The sequence below is a fragment of the Triturus cristatus genome, chromosome 6, assembly GCF_964204655.1.
Source record: "Triturus cristatus chromosome 6, aTriCri1.1, whole genome shotgun sequence".
NCBI classification, from domain to species: domain Eukaryota; kingdom Metazoa; phylum Chordata; class Amphibia; order Caudata; family Salamandridae; genus Triturus; species Triturus cristatus.
Window position 1 is genome coordinate 1,542,157 of NC_140589.1, and position 16,536 is coordinate 1,558,692.

The following is a 16,536-nucleotide window of genomic DNA, read 5'->3' on the forward strand; positions in this document are numbered from 1 at the left end:
TTGTGACTAATGTGAAAACATGACTCTGTGTGCAAATAGGAATTACAGGCAGAGATTTATTGTGTACTATTCTGGTAATTTTACATTTGCATTAGTAGGAAAAAGGGGGAGCCATTTTTTGGTGCAGAAGCAGACTCTTAGCACACACCCAGCTGCTTTCCATGTGGAATCATGCACAGTATTTACAAGCGAGTGGGGTTTGAGGTTTCAGTCAGTAATGCAAATACATTCAGCATCACTAAGGCTGGTTGCCCTTGCTGGTATGTAGGCAGTCACCCAGGATACACATGGTGGTGGTCTGAAAAAGCAGTTTGGACATGTGCTTTTTTAAGAATCTGAAAAGTGGATTCATAATGTGTCAGTCTGTAAAAGTGATTGTCACTTGTCAAAAAAAAGAGCAGTAAGTGTGCTTTCAAATTGGCAAAGAAATTTCGTTTTGTGACTAATGTGAAAACATGACTCTGTGTGCATATAGGAATTACAGGCAGAGATTTATTGTGTACTACTCTGGTGATTTCATAGTTGCATTAGTAGGAAAAAGGGGGAGCCATTTTTTGGTGCAGAAGCAGACTCTTAGCACACACCCAGCTGCTTTCCATGTAGAATCATGCACAGTATTTACAAGCGAGTGGGGTTTGAGGTTTCAGTCTGTAATGCAAATACATTCAGCATCACTAAGGCTGGTTGCCCTTGCTGGTATGTAGGCAGTCACCCAGGTTACACATGGTGGTGCTCTGAAAAAGCAGTTTGGACATGTGCTTTTTTAAGAATCTGAAAAGTGGATTCATAATGTGTCAGTCTGTAAAAGTGATTGTCACTTGCCAAAAAAAAGAGCAGTAAGTGTGCTTTCAAATTGGCAAAGAAATTTCGTTTTGTGACTAATGTGAAAATATGACTCTGTGTGCATATAGGAATTACAGGCAGAGATTTATTGTGTACTACTCTGGTGATTTCATAGTTGCATTAGTAGGAAAAAGGGGGAGCCATTTTTTGGTGCAGAAGCAGACTCTTAGCACACACCCAGCTGCTTTCCATGTAGAATCATGCACAGTATTTACAAGCGAGTGGGGTTTGAGGTTTCAGTCTGTAATGCAAATACATTCAGCATCACTAAGGCTGGTTGCCCTTGCTGGTATGTAGGCAGGTACCCAGGTTACACATGGTGGTGGTCTGAAAAAGCAGTCTGGACATGGGCTTTTTAAAAAATCTGAAAAGTGGATTCATAATGTGTCAGTCTGTAAAAGTGATTATCACTTGCCAAAAAAAAGAGCAGTAAGTGTGCTTTCAAATTGGCAAAGAAATTTCGTTTTCTGACTAATGTGAAAACATGACTCTGTGTGCATATAGGAATTACAGGCAGAGATTTATTGTGTACTACTCTGGTGATTTCATAGTTGCATTAGTAGGAAAAAGGGGGAGCCATTTTTTGGTGCAGAAGCAGACTCTTAGCACACACCCAGCTGCTTTCCATGTAGAATCATGCACAGTATTTACAAGCGAGTGGGGTTTGAGGTTTCAGTCTGTAATGCAAATACATTCAGCATCACTAAGGCTGGTTGCCCTTGCTGGTATGTAGGCAGTCACCCAGGTTACACATGGTGGTGGTCTGAAAAAGCAGTTTGGACATGTGCTTTTTTAAGAATCTGAAAAGTGGATTCATAATGTATTTTTCTTTTCCAGAGGGGGAGAAAAAGGTGAATGCTCAATTGGTCACTTGCATACTTTGTGGTCTGGTCCACTTTATCTCAAAAAGATTTAAAAAAATTAGTTATTAATTTCTCAAGGATCTTGAGATGTGGTAATTGATTTTTAGTGTTTTTAAAAAAAAAAAAAAAAAAAAAATACGCTTACCGTACGCGTACGGTAAAAAAAAATAAAAAAAAAGGTTCAAAGAAAAAATAAAAAAAAGTTGAGAGGTAAGGTTGGCTCTTATAAGAGCCGTTGGGTTCATACAGGGATGGAGGAAAGAAAGAATGGGAGTATTATGAGCGTCTACAAACATGCTGGTCTATCTTATTGTTAATAAGGGGAAGACTGATCTCCCCAAAAACAATAAGACCACCACATTTTGTACACCTCATTTCAACGCTCCTAAATCGAGGGTTGATGTCCACAGGAGAAGAAAAAGGTGATGCTCCCACATCAGAGGAAGGGCTCAGCTGAGCTGCCGATGATGTACTCGGCTGAGCATCTGAGGCTGGGCTCTGGTGATTTACTGAAGAGTTTTCTTCAGCATGTCGAGCAAAGGTCCTTGGGTGTCTGTCCTGGAGGTGTCTCTTCATAGAGTGATTTCCAAAGGAATATTTCCTCCTTGGATTTCCTCTTGATAAAACACGACCACAAAGTTTGCAAGTGACCAATGGAGCATTCACCTATTTCTCCCCCTCTGGAAAAGTGAAATACTCCCATACAAAAGAAGTCTTTTGTTTCCTCCTTCTCTGGATCATGGTGGTGCTGCTGGCCTCACTCTCAGAAGAGGTCTGCTGTTCTGCCATTGTATCCCAATGTCAATCCAGCTCCTGCTCCTAGAGAATCACAAGCAGAAATGAGGGGAATGGGTGTGGTGTGGGAAGAATCTGGAACTGAAAGTAGTTTCAACCAATGAAAAGTGTTCTTTCAAGCAGTAATGAGGGGAATGGGTGTGGTGTGGGAAGTTTCTGGAAGTGAAAGTAATTTCAACCAATAAAAAGTGTTCTTTGTAAGTCACATGACCTGCCGTGCGCGCACGTGACGCTTACGGTGCGCTTACGCAGCGCGTATGTCACACTCGCGCATGCGCATTACACGCCCCTGCGTAACCGCGACGTTGCTTCCGGGTGTACGCGTACGTCACGCACGTATTGCGTATCGCGCATGCGCATTACACGCCCCTGCGTAACTGCGACGTTGCTTCCGGGTGTACGCGTACGTCACGCACGTATTGCGTATCGCGCATGCGCATTACACGCCCCTGCGTACCCGCGACGTTGCTTCCGGGTGTACGCGTACGTCACGCACGTATCACGTACGCGCACCGTACTTATGACGTACGAAGCGCGTACCGTCAGCTTACCGTACGCGCACGGTAAAAAAACACATAAAAAAAAAAAAAACCTTTCCATAATGCAGAATATAGTACATATATTATTTTATACAAAGGCTTACAAGAAATGACAAAAAAAAATTTGCATTTAAAAAACCGTACAAATTCACTGAAAAAAACATGGGTATCACACACGTTATAGTTAGAAATTAGCATTTTAAAAACCTTGCAAATTCACTGAAAAAACCATGGGTTTCACACATGTTATAGTTAGGGATTAGCATTTAAAAAACCTTGCAAATTCACTGAAAAAACCATAGGTTTCACACACGTTATAGTTAGGAATTAGCATTTAAAAAACCTTAGAAATTCAATGAAAAAACCAAAGGTTTCACACATGTTATAGTTAGCTGGACATTTCACTCGTAAAAAACCAATGAAATTTCCCCGTTATAGTTAGTTCAGCTAACTATAACTCGCGCGCCCGCAATGCACTACTGATGACGTCACATATTACATCACTCATGACATGGTCACTGACATCACTCATGACATCACTGATGACATCTCAAATGACATCACTGATGACATCACTGATGACATCATCCTTGTGAAATAGTAGCAGACCTCTTCTTCCCCTAATATAACCTTTAATACACACATTCAAAAAAAGAAACTAAAATGTTCGAAATAATGAACATATCAATATCAGTTACAACAACCTATTCAGTAATTCTAAGAACCACATACACATCCACTCATTCACCAACAGTCCTATACAGTCACTCATACATGTACTCACTCATCATATGTATTCATACACCTATACATCCTGTTACACAACGCCACTCATCCATAGAGTTACTCACACACATAGTCACTCATGCTAATAAAGAATCAAACATCCATTTACTTGCATATACAGTTATACACACACCACCACACCTACTTCTACAGAAACTTACACATACTTAGTCTTTTAAACAATCACTTATAGAAACACATACTTATTCATACAGGAACTCTTTCAATCTCTTACTCTCACATATACTCAGTTATATACACCAATAGACACATATAACAGTTAAAAACATATGTAGTTACTCATGGAGACACTATTGAGACAGTCTTTCACTCACTAACACACCTTTACACATACTCATCCACCCATATAGTCATGCACACATGCTGTCTTCAACACATACAGTGAGTCACTCATTCATGCACCTATGCACTACGTAATACCCCCCACCGAACCATGCAGACACTCAGACTGATACTCAAAAAACCAACTAATAACCTATATTGACTCCCATGTAGCTACTCACCAACCCATGCAGCCACTTATACACAAAGTGAGAGACTGATACAGATGTTTTCATATTTAAACATTACTCAGTAAGCCATGTATTCACTATGATACATTTTAACAATCAGTTACACAATACATTTTTCCAAAAAAAATCATCCATTTAGACACTTATATACCCATTTAATCTTCCATCGAGCTTGAGATATACTTATATAAAACCTATTTAATTTTCAGAAAAACACACATTCACTGGATGATGTCATCAGCGATGTCATCAGTGATGTCATTTGAGATGTCATCAGTGATGTCATGAGTGATGTCAGTGACCATGTCATGAGTGATGTAATATGTGACGTCATCAGTAGTGCATTGCGGGCGCGCGAGTTATAGTTAGCTGAACTAACTATAACGGGGAAATTTCATTGGTTTTTTACGAGTGAAATGTCCAGCTAACTATAACATGTGTGAAACCTTTGGTTTTTTCATTGAATTTCTAAGGTTTTTTTAAATGCTAATTCCTAACTATAACGTGTGTGAAACCTATGGTTTTTTCAGTGAATATATATATATATATATTCACTGAAAAAAACATATGTTTCAGGCACGTTATAGTTAGGAATTAGCATTTAAAAAACCTTAGGAATTCACTGAAAAAACCATAGGTTTCAGGGGCGTTATAGTTAGCTGGACTTTTCACTCGTACAAAACCATTGAAATTCCCCCGTTATAGTTAGTTCAGCTAACTATAACTCGCGCGCCCGCAATGCACTGCTGATGATGTCACATATTACATCACTCATGACATGGTCAGTGACATCACTGATGACATCTCAAATGACATCACTGATGACATCACTGATGACATCATCCAGTGAATGTGTGTTTTTCTGAAAATTAAATATGTTTTATATATGTATATCTCAAGGTCGATGGAAGAATAAATGGATATATAAGTGTCTAAATGGATGATTTGTTTTTGAAAAATTGATTGTATAACTGACTGATTAAGTGTATCTTAGTGAATACATGGCTTAGTGAGTAATGTTTAAATATGTAAATATCTGTATCAGTCTCTCACTTTGTGTATAAGTGGCTGCATGGGTTGGTGAGTAGCTACATGAGTGTCTATTTAGGTTATTAGTCGTTTTTTTGAGTATAAGTATGAGTGTTTGAGTGTCTGTATGGTTCGTGGGGGGTATTACGTAGTGCATAGGTGCATGAATGAGTGACTCACTGTTTGTATGTGTTGAAGACAGCATGTGTGCAGGACTGGATGGGTGGATGAGTGTGTGTACGGGTGTGTTAGTGAGTGAATGACTGTCTCAATAGTGTCTTTATGAGTAACTACATATGTTTTAAACTAGTATATGTGACTATTGGTGTATATAAGTGAGTATATGTTAGAGTGAGAGATTGGAAGAGTTCCTGTATGAATAAGTATGTGTTTCTATAAGTGATTGTTTAAAAGACTAAGTATGTGTAAGTTTCTGTAGAAGTAAGTGTGGTGGTGTGTGTATAACTGTATATGCAAGTAAATGGATGTTTGATTCTTTATTAGCATGAGTGACTATGTGTGTGAGTAACTCTATGGATGAGTGGTGTTGTGTAACAGGATGTATAGGTGTATGAGTACATATGATGAGTGAGTACATGTATGAGTGACTGTATAGGACTGTTGGTGAATGAGCGAATGTGTAAGTGGATCTTAGAATTACTGAATAGGTTGTTGTAACTGGTATTGGTATGTCCATTGTTTTGAAAATTTTAGTTTCTATTTTTGAATGTGTGTATCAAAGGTTATATTAGAGTGAGAGGAGGTCTGCCACTATATCACAAGGATGATATCATCAGTGATGTCATCAGTGATGTCATTTGAGATGTCATCAGTGATGTCATGAGTGATGTCACTGACCATGTCATGAGTGATGTAATATGTGACGTCATCAGCAGTGCATTGCGGGCGCGCGAGTTATAGTTAGCTGAACTAACTATAACGGGGGAAGTTCAATGGTTTTGTACGAGTGAAAAGTCCAGCTAACTATAACGCCCCTGAAACCTATGGTTTTTTCAGTGAATATATATATATATATATATATATATATATATTACAAAAAAAATTTGAAAAATTTTTAGTTAGGAAAACTATAGTCAATCTTTTTTTTTTTTTAATATTATACAGAAGTCGCGCACCCTTTCTCGCACCCTACACGATGGCTGCGCGCATTCTGGTAGCCATTTAGAAAAGTCGCGCTGGGTTCGTGACGTCGGTGTAATTTGTAAAGTACGAAATATTTTTAAATTAATTTTAAATTAAAGTTTTTCTACGAGTGTTTGTCTAAATTTATTATTAAAAGTATTTTTAAAGCATTATTTTCAATATACTTTTGACGAAAAATTATTCGATTATTATTGGATTCGGAGGTTAGGAGGGATGGCCATGTTGCTTGATCTGTTTTGCAAGATTTTTTGGTCTAGTCAGGTGGACACCCTCCTCCGGGTGAGGTACGGCTTGGGGATTTTATTCAAAAAGGTGAGGAATCCACAGGCAGAAGTATCCATCAGAAGAACAAGTTACTTTCCTTCGGTAATGCTTTTTCTTGTGGATACAGTATCTGCCTGTGCATTCCTCACTGTCCCACCCGCCTCCCCGTTGTCCATCTGTTTCTACCAAAAAGATGTTATTACTGTTTGGCATGAATGTTTTTAATATGTCTTAATCATCTGTATGTTTTAATAGTGAGAAATGCTTGATCTGTTGCTATTTCTTTATGCCTTTATTGGTTATGAATTTGTGTGCGTATAGATATATATATAGTATTACCTACTGGTGGTCTCCAGTATGTGGTTATAGTTAGGACCAAGTTTCCATAGGAAGAGCATTTTTTGTTTTGCTTATACCTTTGGCGTTGTTTGATGAATCTTCATGAAATTTTCCAAACTAATTCTTTGTTCATGTCAGCTCCTATGTTAAAAGTTTTGGGGGTGATTCGTCAAGGGGGGGCCGAGAAAAAAGGGGGGCTCCAAAACGTGTTTTCTCCATGCAATTTCTATAGGAAACTTTAGACAAGGCTACAGGTCGAACGGGTAAACAGAATTACCCCAAATTTGGCAGGGAGAAGGGTCTTCGTCTAGAAAGCACGCTTTTGTTTATTTGGTTTAAATCCATTCAATAGTTTTGGAGAAATATCGAAATTTACAGATATCGATATTTGGGCATTCTGCCATCTGATTGGCTGAGGCGTTACAAGCACAAGCTTGCTGCTTATTGACTGTGAGCTGTTGCAACTAGAAAGTGTTGGCAGCCATTTTGTGATTCCGTTGAAACGAGTAAGGGGAAAAAAGGGGAGAAAGAGTAGGAAACAGGAGGATAGGAGCACTGTAACCTCTGTGGGGGAGTGCGAAGTGAAGTACTCACTCCTACCGGTCTGAAAGTGCGGTGGTGCTCAGAGTGACATGGTGCTGAGATGAGATGCTCCTACACTCGGGTATGAAACCGAGAGCCTAAACCGTGAGCTCATTGCTGTAAAGTGATGTGCTCTGGTCTTTGTAGCATACCTGTGCAAGTAGTGTTGGTAGGCGTTTATACCATACAGGGAGTGGGAAGCGAACTACTGACCCCTACCATGCATTTATACTACACTGGAAGTGGGAAGTGAAGTACTCATGCCTACCGGTGTGAAGACTCGGGGATTAAACTGTGAGCCTAAACCGTGAGCTCATTGCTGTAAAGTGATGTGCTCTGGACGCAGTAGCATACCTGTGGAAGTAGTGTTAGTTAAGTAGTGTTAGTTTGCGTTTATACAATACAGGGAGTGGGAAGAGAACTACTCACCCCTACCGGTCTGAAGACTCGTGGATGAAATCATGAGCTCATTGCTGTAAAGTCATGTGCTCTGTGTAGTATTCCAATGTAAGTCATAGTAGAATGTTAGTATGTAATGCTACTAGAATGTAAGTATGTAATGTTACGATTGTAGGGCTGTCATGAGGGGAATCTTGGGGAGTTTGTACAAGGTGCTGGAGAAGACAGTTGCCTTGCTGTCTGCTCCTGTTGGTGGCTGTTTAAGCTGTCTTCTTTTCCTTGCATAAATCTACTTATCGGATCCACTGCTGTCTGCCTCTTCACTACATAAATTTGGCGACAAGTGGGAGAAGGTAAAAAGAAGGCAGCACTCACCAATATTTCGAGCTTCCTTGCGTTCTGCTGAAGACCTGTTTTCTTTGTGAACTATGTGATCCGACCTCTGGTAGGATTTATATTTTTTTATTTTGGGCATCCTCTGCCTCTTCACTACACTCTGGTCGCTGTACTACATGTGTGCAAGTAGTGTTAGTATGCATTTATACTAATTCTGTAGTTATGCAGTAACCAATGCATCATGGCCCTATGGAGCGCCACCTCCCAGGCGCAGCTCATACAATGTCCTGGGGTGTGCATACACAGGACATTTATGTTTGCTATTACAGGGCTGGAGCATGGCTTCCGCCCTGTGATAGCAAACCCTTGTTTGCCTCGTTGAAGCGAGAGGAAAACCTTGTATCGCTTCAATAAAGCAGATCTAGATGGTAAAAATGGAGAAAAATAAATATAGCGGGGTCTCACCCGTTCATTTAAATGAGCCCCCTGGTGGGTAATGTTCCGAGGCCAATCCTATTATATTGCGGGGTCTCTGCAGCACTTGGGACCTTAATCTCACATGTAAATTAGTCGTGGGAGGGCAGAGAGATGTTTCACAGCCTAGGGGATCGCCACCTCCCTGGGTATTGTTTACTAATTGTTCGGGGGGCTTCGAGGCCAACTCAAGTCTGGGGATCTGCAACCTCCGGGGCTTTACTTAAATATGCAGGTTGGGCCTCGCCAGTCCCTGAAGCCTCGGTGGCCCTAGGCAGTGCCTTATTGGTTCTGTAATCACACGGGCAGTACGCATGGTGTTATAAAGTGATACACTCATAGAACCCTTGCAGTTGTAGAATTACCCAGGCTTCATTTATGTAATAGTCTGTTGGTTTATATTTGGTAGGTGCACCGCAAAATTACAAATGTTTTCCCACATAACCTCCTATCAACCGCCGATTTTCACAATAAACTACAGACAAGTGTTGTCAGAAAAAGAAGACTCATACACTCACTTATTTATTGGTAAAAAAAATAACCTTTATTAAAACAACACAAGTACATGGAAACGCAACTTTATTCGAAAAAACAACAGTCTACCATGAAATAAGTGGGTGGGACTCCTCCGGAAGCAGCGTTCCATACCTGCAAGACAAAAAAGAAACATAACCATGTCCAAGAGAAAAAGAAAGGTAGTCAGAATGAAGGAAAGAAAGTGAGAATGGGACAGAGAGCGAGTGGGTGGAAGGGGGAAGGGGAGGGAGAGTCAAAAGAAGGGAGGAGGAGACAGAGCATCGACCTACTGCACCGAGCCCTCACTGTTCACCTCCCGTCACCCGTGTGTCTGGGACGCTGGGGTCAGCGAGAAAGAGTGCAGTCCAGCAAGTCCTTAAAATGAAACAGAGATATGAATGAGGCCAGAGATTACATTATTATCTATGGCAACATCGCTTGCCTGCACCTGTGCACCCAGGCTGCTGCACCCCAGCCCCTTCCCCCACACTGTGCTCAATTCCAGCTCCTGCGCACCAAGGATTCACTGCTCACCTGCCACCACCGGTGTGTCCAACGACGTGCCGGTGCAAGCTCCGACTCCGGGGTGCCTCTCTCAGGGTGGCACAGCAGGTCTCTGGTCTGGGAAGGTGTCTTGATACCACGATGGAAGGCGTCAGAATGCCCAGGGCATCATCACGGGCTGAGCACCTGCTGCACGCATTTTGGTGCAACTAACTCAGTGTCTGAAAAGGGAGAAATTATATAATGCTGGAAACGTCTTGAGTTAAATGAAGGTGTATTTCAAGCTTAATTGAGAACACCAGTTGAGTGCATTCTTCCTTCTTGAAGTATGATCTACCAACTGTTGGTGGTAATCGTGGTTCAAAGAGGAGTTGGAGAATACACAAGGTTAAATAATAATATGTTATGCAAACGTTCACATACAAAGGAACAGAGCGCATCCTAGAAACATAATGTGCGTGTGTTATGCAGTGGCGCAAGCCTGTGTGCATGTACTCCTAGTAATCATCTCACTACAGTGCCCCAAAAGCCAACGCCACGTGTCTGTAGGGCAGTGCTGCCCGCTGGCTCAGGCCTACAGGACGGTCCAGCAGGTCCTTAAAATGAGACAGAGACGTGACTGAATAAGGTCAGATATCACATCATTACGCACGGCAACATCGCTTGTTCGCACCTGCGCACCCAGGCTGATGCACCCCACCCTTCCCACAGCACCATGCTCAGTTGCAGCCCCTGTGCACCTAGGCCCCACTGCTCACCTGCTGTCACTCACTACAGTGCCCCAAAAGCCAACGCCACGTGTCTGTAGGGCAGCGCTGCCCGCTGGCTCAGGCCTACAGTACGGTCCAGAAGGTCCTTAAAAAGAGACAGAGATGTGACTGAATGAGGTCAGAGATCACATCATTACACACGGCAACATCGCTTGTTCGCGCCTGCGCACCCAGGCTGATGAACCCCACCCCTCCCGCAGCACCGCACTCAATTGCAGGCCCTGTGCACCCAGGCCCCACTGCTCACCTGCTGTCGTTGTGTGTCCAAACACAACGTCCAGCAGGGTTCACAATTGAAATCGAGTTTTGATTGCGAGGATGGTGTACACCTCATGGATCCCTTTTTTTATTGCGCATTGTGATATGAGAGGTGGATGCGGCCATATCACCTGAGGCAGTGTGGAAGAACTGGGACATGTGGCGTCATTGTTATCCTATTTATTCGTACACAAAGTGGGCTGGGCTTGCGTACGCCAGGCCAGCGTAGGGGTGTGAATAATTATTTCGGGGACCTGGGCTTTGTTCAGTTCCTGCCTGGCCAGGAAGTGTACTTATGTGTGTGTCCCTGTTGCAGTTTTGACGTCGCACAATCCGCAATTTATATTAATGTAGCATGTACAGGGATGGCGGCAACTATCGGTAATGAGATGCTGTCCGAAAACATTGAATGGCCAACATCACATGTCGTTGTCAAGCTTGTGGATATGCGCAGACACGCATGTCAATGGTGTGCGGTATTATTAAAAGTGTTGCTATCGCGAAGCGCACACATGTGATACTGCAACTCAAATATACACATTACTCTTTACTGTTTGTCACATGTGATCTAGGATGCCCGTGGCTGATGATACCCCTTCGAGCCACCAATACCCAGGCCGATAGGCAGCACAATAATGCGCATAGACACACACCAGGGGCATCGTGTAACACACATTTGTTTTTTGATGTAATGTTTCAGATGCATGGCCATCACACGTGGAAGGCTACTGTACAGACCATGAATATTGATCAAGATGATCGTTGCATGATGTGTGTAGTATAAGATATGTGTACACAGCAAAAAACTTTTCAAAAAAGCTCTCTAAGCAGAAGAGGTGTCTCTCATCAAACGGTGTAGAGAGAATGACTAAAATGGGTGGGGTCCTCCAACTGTTACAATGGAAAATGTTATGAACCAATCAAATGCTTTTTTTTAAGGTCACATGGCAATCGCGCACCGAGCGCGCAAAAAGGCCGCACCGGACGTGATTTTGAGAAAATATATTTACCATAATCTAAGTTTATTACAGTTAGAAATATATAAATGTTTAAAATATTTTAGATGATCGCTTGCTCTCATATACACTTTAAACTTATTTAGATATAGTTTTGAGACATAAACAAAAAATTGAAGGAATGGCGTACCCGGCGCGACACCATACGTCTATGACGTAACACAGGGCCTGGCAGCGTGCACTCGTCGCATACGCAACGCGCAGCTGGCGTGACCCCATACGTACATGACTGTGAGTGGGTTGGAAGGATAACTCAAGAAGCGACGTCTAGTTAGTGAAGGCTTTATTTTTAAACTGTCTCTTTTACTTGAAGCAGCCAGATTGTAATAAACCGGTAGGAGTTTGAATCCCCAACGATGATAAATCTCCGTCACGTAGGGGGGGTTTCGGGTCCCAGCGTCGGACCTCTATGGTGTTCGTCTCCTGGCCAGGTGGGGGAAGGCAGAGGACTCCGGATTGCCGTTAACCCAAAAGAGAGACAGAAACATAGGCGTGGGTCAATACACAGTCCGTTCCAAGTTACTCGCACAGGGCTCGGGGTGAGGAAAACACTCTGGTGCTCAGGTGACAAGAGATACCCTACGTCCGGCGTGCATGGGGATCAGTGCGAGTGAGGGAGGGGGGAATTCAGCTTTTCTATGTACAAGCGAGACGGCGAGCGGCGTTACTTTTAGTTCTCTGCCTTCTCCCGCCTCCCGACCCAACCCGTGAAGCGGTCACGTACCTGGGTCAGCCACGCTCCTCCGTGGGCGCGGCTCGGCGAAACGTGGTTGCGGAGTCCTCCGGTCTCCGGCTTCTCCTCCTTCGGCGTACTCCCTCGATTCTCCTTGCGTCCGCGTTGTCCGTGTTCTCTCTCTCGATCTCCGATCTCCTCCTCTCCTGCTCCGGTGTTCACACACACACTGAGGTGCTCCTCTTGCGGTCTTATTGGCTGCTGGACTGTAGCGTCTGTGTATGGGGTGGGGTTGTCTGGGAGTGAATCCCAGTTAAAGGAGAAGGCGTCCGTTGTTGAGTCCTCTATTCGAGAAGTTGTCCACTCGTCTCCCTGCGGAGTAGAAAACATATGGTCCGTGAAATCCCGAGCCTCCCACCACTCAACCACTTGCATAATGTCTTCCCTGCTCTCATTGTGACACTCCTCCACCACCGGTTTCTCCCGATCGGGGAGAGGGAAGGTCCTGGAAAGGTAGTCCGCACTAGCATTGTCCTTTCCTTTCCTATGTTTAAGAGAGAAGGAAAAAGGCTGGAGGGAGAGAAACCAACGGAGAACCCTTGGATTGTTGGAGAGGTTCCGGATCATCCATTGGAGGGGTGCATGGTCAGTATATAGGAGAAAGTGACGCCCTTCTAGATAATAGCGTAATTTATCTGTAGCCCACTTGATAGCCAGACATTCACGTTCTATGGTTGGATACCTCATCTCCCTTGGGAATAGCTTTCTGCTGATATAGACAACGGGGTGCTCAACACCATCCTCCATCTCCTGGGACAAGACTGCACCCAACCCGTGGTTCGAGGCATCTGTGCGCAATTTAAAGGGACGAGAGAAGTCCGGGGAGGACAGCACAGGGCTGGAGGTGATGATATGTTTGAGTGTGTGAAAGGCCTGTAACATCTGGTCGGTGGGATGGTGGAAAACCTGGGGTCTTACATCTTTAAGGAGTGTGTTGGTTAGGGGAGTTGCTACTTCAGAGAAGTTAGGGATAAAGCGCCGATAATATCCTATCAAACCCAGGAATGCGCTCATCTCCCGTTTTGTAGAAGGAAAAGGGGTAGCAGTAATGACTTTCACATTCTCCATCTGTGGGGCTATGAGGCCATGACCAAGGACATATCCCAAATAGTTCACTTTGTGAAACGCCATTCTGGACTTCTTGGCGTTCACATGTAATCCGGCAGCTCTCAAGGCCTGGAAGATCGTGTATAGATGTTGGAGGTGCGTCTTCCAGTTTGGACTAAAGACCACAATATCATCAAGGTAAGCTGACGAAAAAGCTTGGTGGTTTTGTAGGATGGTGTTCATGAGTCGCTGGAATGTGGCCGGGGCACCATGCAGTCCGAAGGGTAACACCGTGAATTCGAATAGACCTTCAGGGGTTGAAAAAGCAGTCTTTTTTCGGTCTTCTTCTCGTAAGGGTACCTGCCAGTACCCCTTTGTCAGGTCTAGCGTGGTAATATAACGTGCTTCCCCTAATTTCTCTATGAGTTCGTCAATGCGGGGAATGAGGTAGGCATCGAAGGACGAGATCTCATTCAGTGCCCTGAAGTCCATGCAGAAACGGATGCTTCCGTCAGGCTTTGGTACCATCACTATAGGAGATGACTCACTTCTGGATGGTCTGATTACTCCCAACTGCATCATGTCGCGTACTTCCCTCTGGACGGCTTTTATTCGTGCCTCGGGTACCCTATAAGGGCGCTGTTTGATCACTTTTCCCGGGGTCGTCTCAATTCGATGTTCGGCGAGGTGGGTCCTCCCAGGGAGATCTGAGAAGAGTGGAGCGGGTGCTTGCAGGACCTCCATCAGCTCTTTCATCTCCTTTTGACTTAGCTCGGAGTTGATTGGTAATTGTTGTACCGTGTTCCCTTCTTTTCCCCGGGTAGGTAGAGTGAGGGAGGCGGTTTTCGGTGGAGATCCTATCCATTTTTTTAGCATGTTTATGTGATAAACCTGGGTCCGATTTGGTGATAGTCGTACCTTGTAGGTGGTCTTCCCGATAGAGGCGACGACTCTATAGGGTCCCTTCCATTCGCGCTGGAATTTGTGAGTGGACGTAGGGAGCATTACCAGGGCCCAGTCGTTTACCTTTAGGGTTCTCCATTTTTTTCCTCGGTTGTAATAATAGGCCTGTTTTTATTGTTTCTTCGCGAGATTTGAGTAGGCAAGATCTCGGAGCTTCCCAATCTTTGTTTTTAAGGTCTGCGTGTATTCCAGCATCTCTCGGGATTCCAGGGTCTCTTCCTTCTCTCAAGCCTCTTTAGTCATCTCTAATAGGCTGCGAGGTTGGCGCCCGTATAACATCTCAAAGGCCGAACATCCGAGGCTACTCTGTACCTGGCTTCGGATAACGTACAACGCCAACGGTAAGAGGCGGTCCCATTCTGTTCCTTCTACCTCCAAAATTTTCTTGAGGGTGCTTTTCAGTGTGCCATTGTAACGCTCAACTAAGCCATCCGTCTGAGGATGGTACACGGATGTTCTGATGTGACGGAGGTCTAAGAGCCGACAGACTTCTTTCATCAGTCTTGAGACGAAGGGCGTCCCCTGATCGGTTAGGACTTCCTTGGGGAAGCCTACCCGAGAAAACCGCTCCAAGAAGCAGTCTGCTATATTACGGGTGGTGGGAGTCCGAAGGGGAAAGGCTTCGGGAAATCGGGTGGCATAGTCCACCACCACCAGTACGTACAAGTGGCCTCTTTTTGTACGGGGCAAAGGTCCTATCAGGTCCATCCCGACTCTCTCAAATGGAGTTCCTATCACGGGTAACGGCTGCAAGGGAACTCCCGGGGGTCGGTGAGTATTCTTTTTCTGGCAGATTATACAAGCCTGGCAATGGGCTTTGATATCCTGGTATATCCCAGGCCAGTAAAAATACCGTAGTACAGTCTGTGTTGTTTTTTCTGACCCAGTGTGCCCAGCCAGGATGTGCGAGTGGGAAAAAAACATGATTTGCTCCCTAAAGGATTTGGGAACCAATAGTTGGTGAGGGTCGGAGGGGGATGCCTGTCTGTACAGTAACGCTTCTTTGAAGAGAAACCTGGGGTACCTAGGGGAGTCGGAATCAGGGGAACCGTGAGCTTGTTCCCAGGCGTTGTAGAGGGTGGCGTCATTGGCTTGAGCGAACTTGAAGCTACGGTCCGTAAGCCACGGTTCGGGGGTTATCAGGGCAGAAGCAGTGAGGGAAGGGCCACCCCGGGTTTGACTTCCCCGCTCTGGTTTGTTCAACACTCGTCAGAACATGTCCAAGAAGTCCGGATTGTCTGTTCCGATAATGAGGTCCTCCGGAAGGTTGTCTAAGACCCCTACTCTAATGTGGGTTCTGACCCCCCCGAGTGTACGAGGGGAATGACTGCTACAGGGTATGGCTTCACGTCTCCATGTACACACCTAATGTGTACGGAGGCCTCTGGCACTAATTGGTCGAGCGAGACCCACAACCCCTGTATCACCGACTGCTTACAGCCTGAGTCTAAGAGGGCTCTAAGGGTTTGACCGTTTACCTGCACACTCACATGAAAGGCCGTCCCCATCTCCGCGGTATACAGAATGGACTTGGGTATGTAACTCACTTCCATGGGTTCCTCCGTTGGTCTCTTCTTGGGGCAGACTCGGGCGATGTGGCCCCACTCCCCACAGTCAAAGCACTGGGGGCCCTTCAGGCCGGGGACCTCGAACCTCGGGTGTCTGGGTTTTATCGGTTCCGGGGGCTTGAGCCTCTTCTCTGTTCGGTAGGGGGGATTGCACGGCTTCTCTCCCTCCCAACCGTATCCTTTCGGTTGGGCTCTGGAAAAGGTTGTGGCCATCT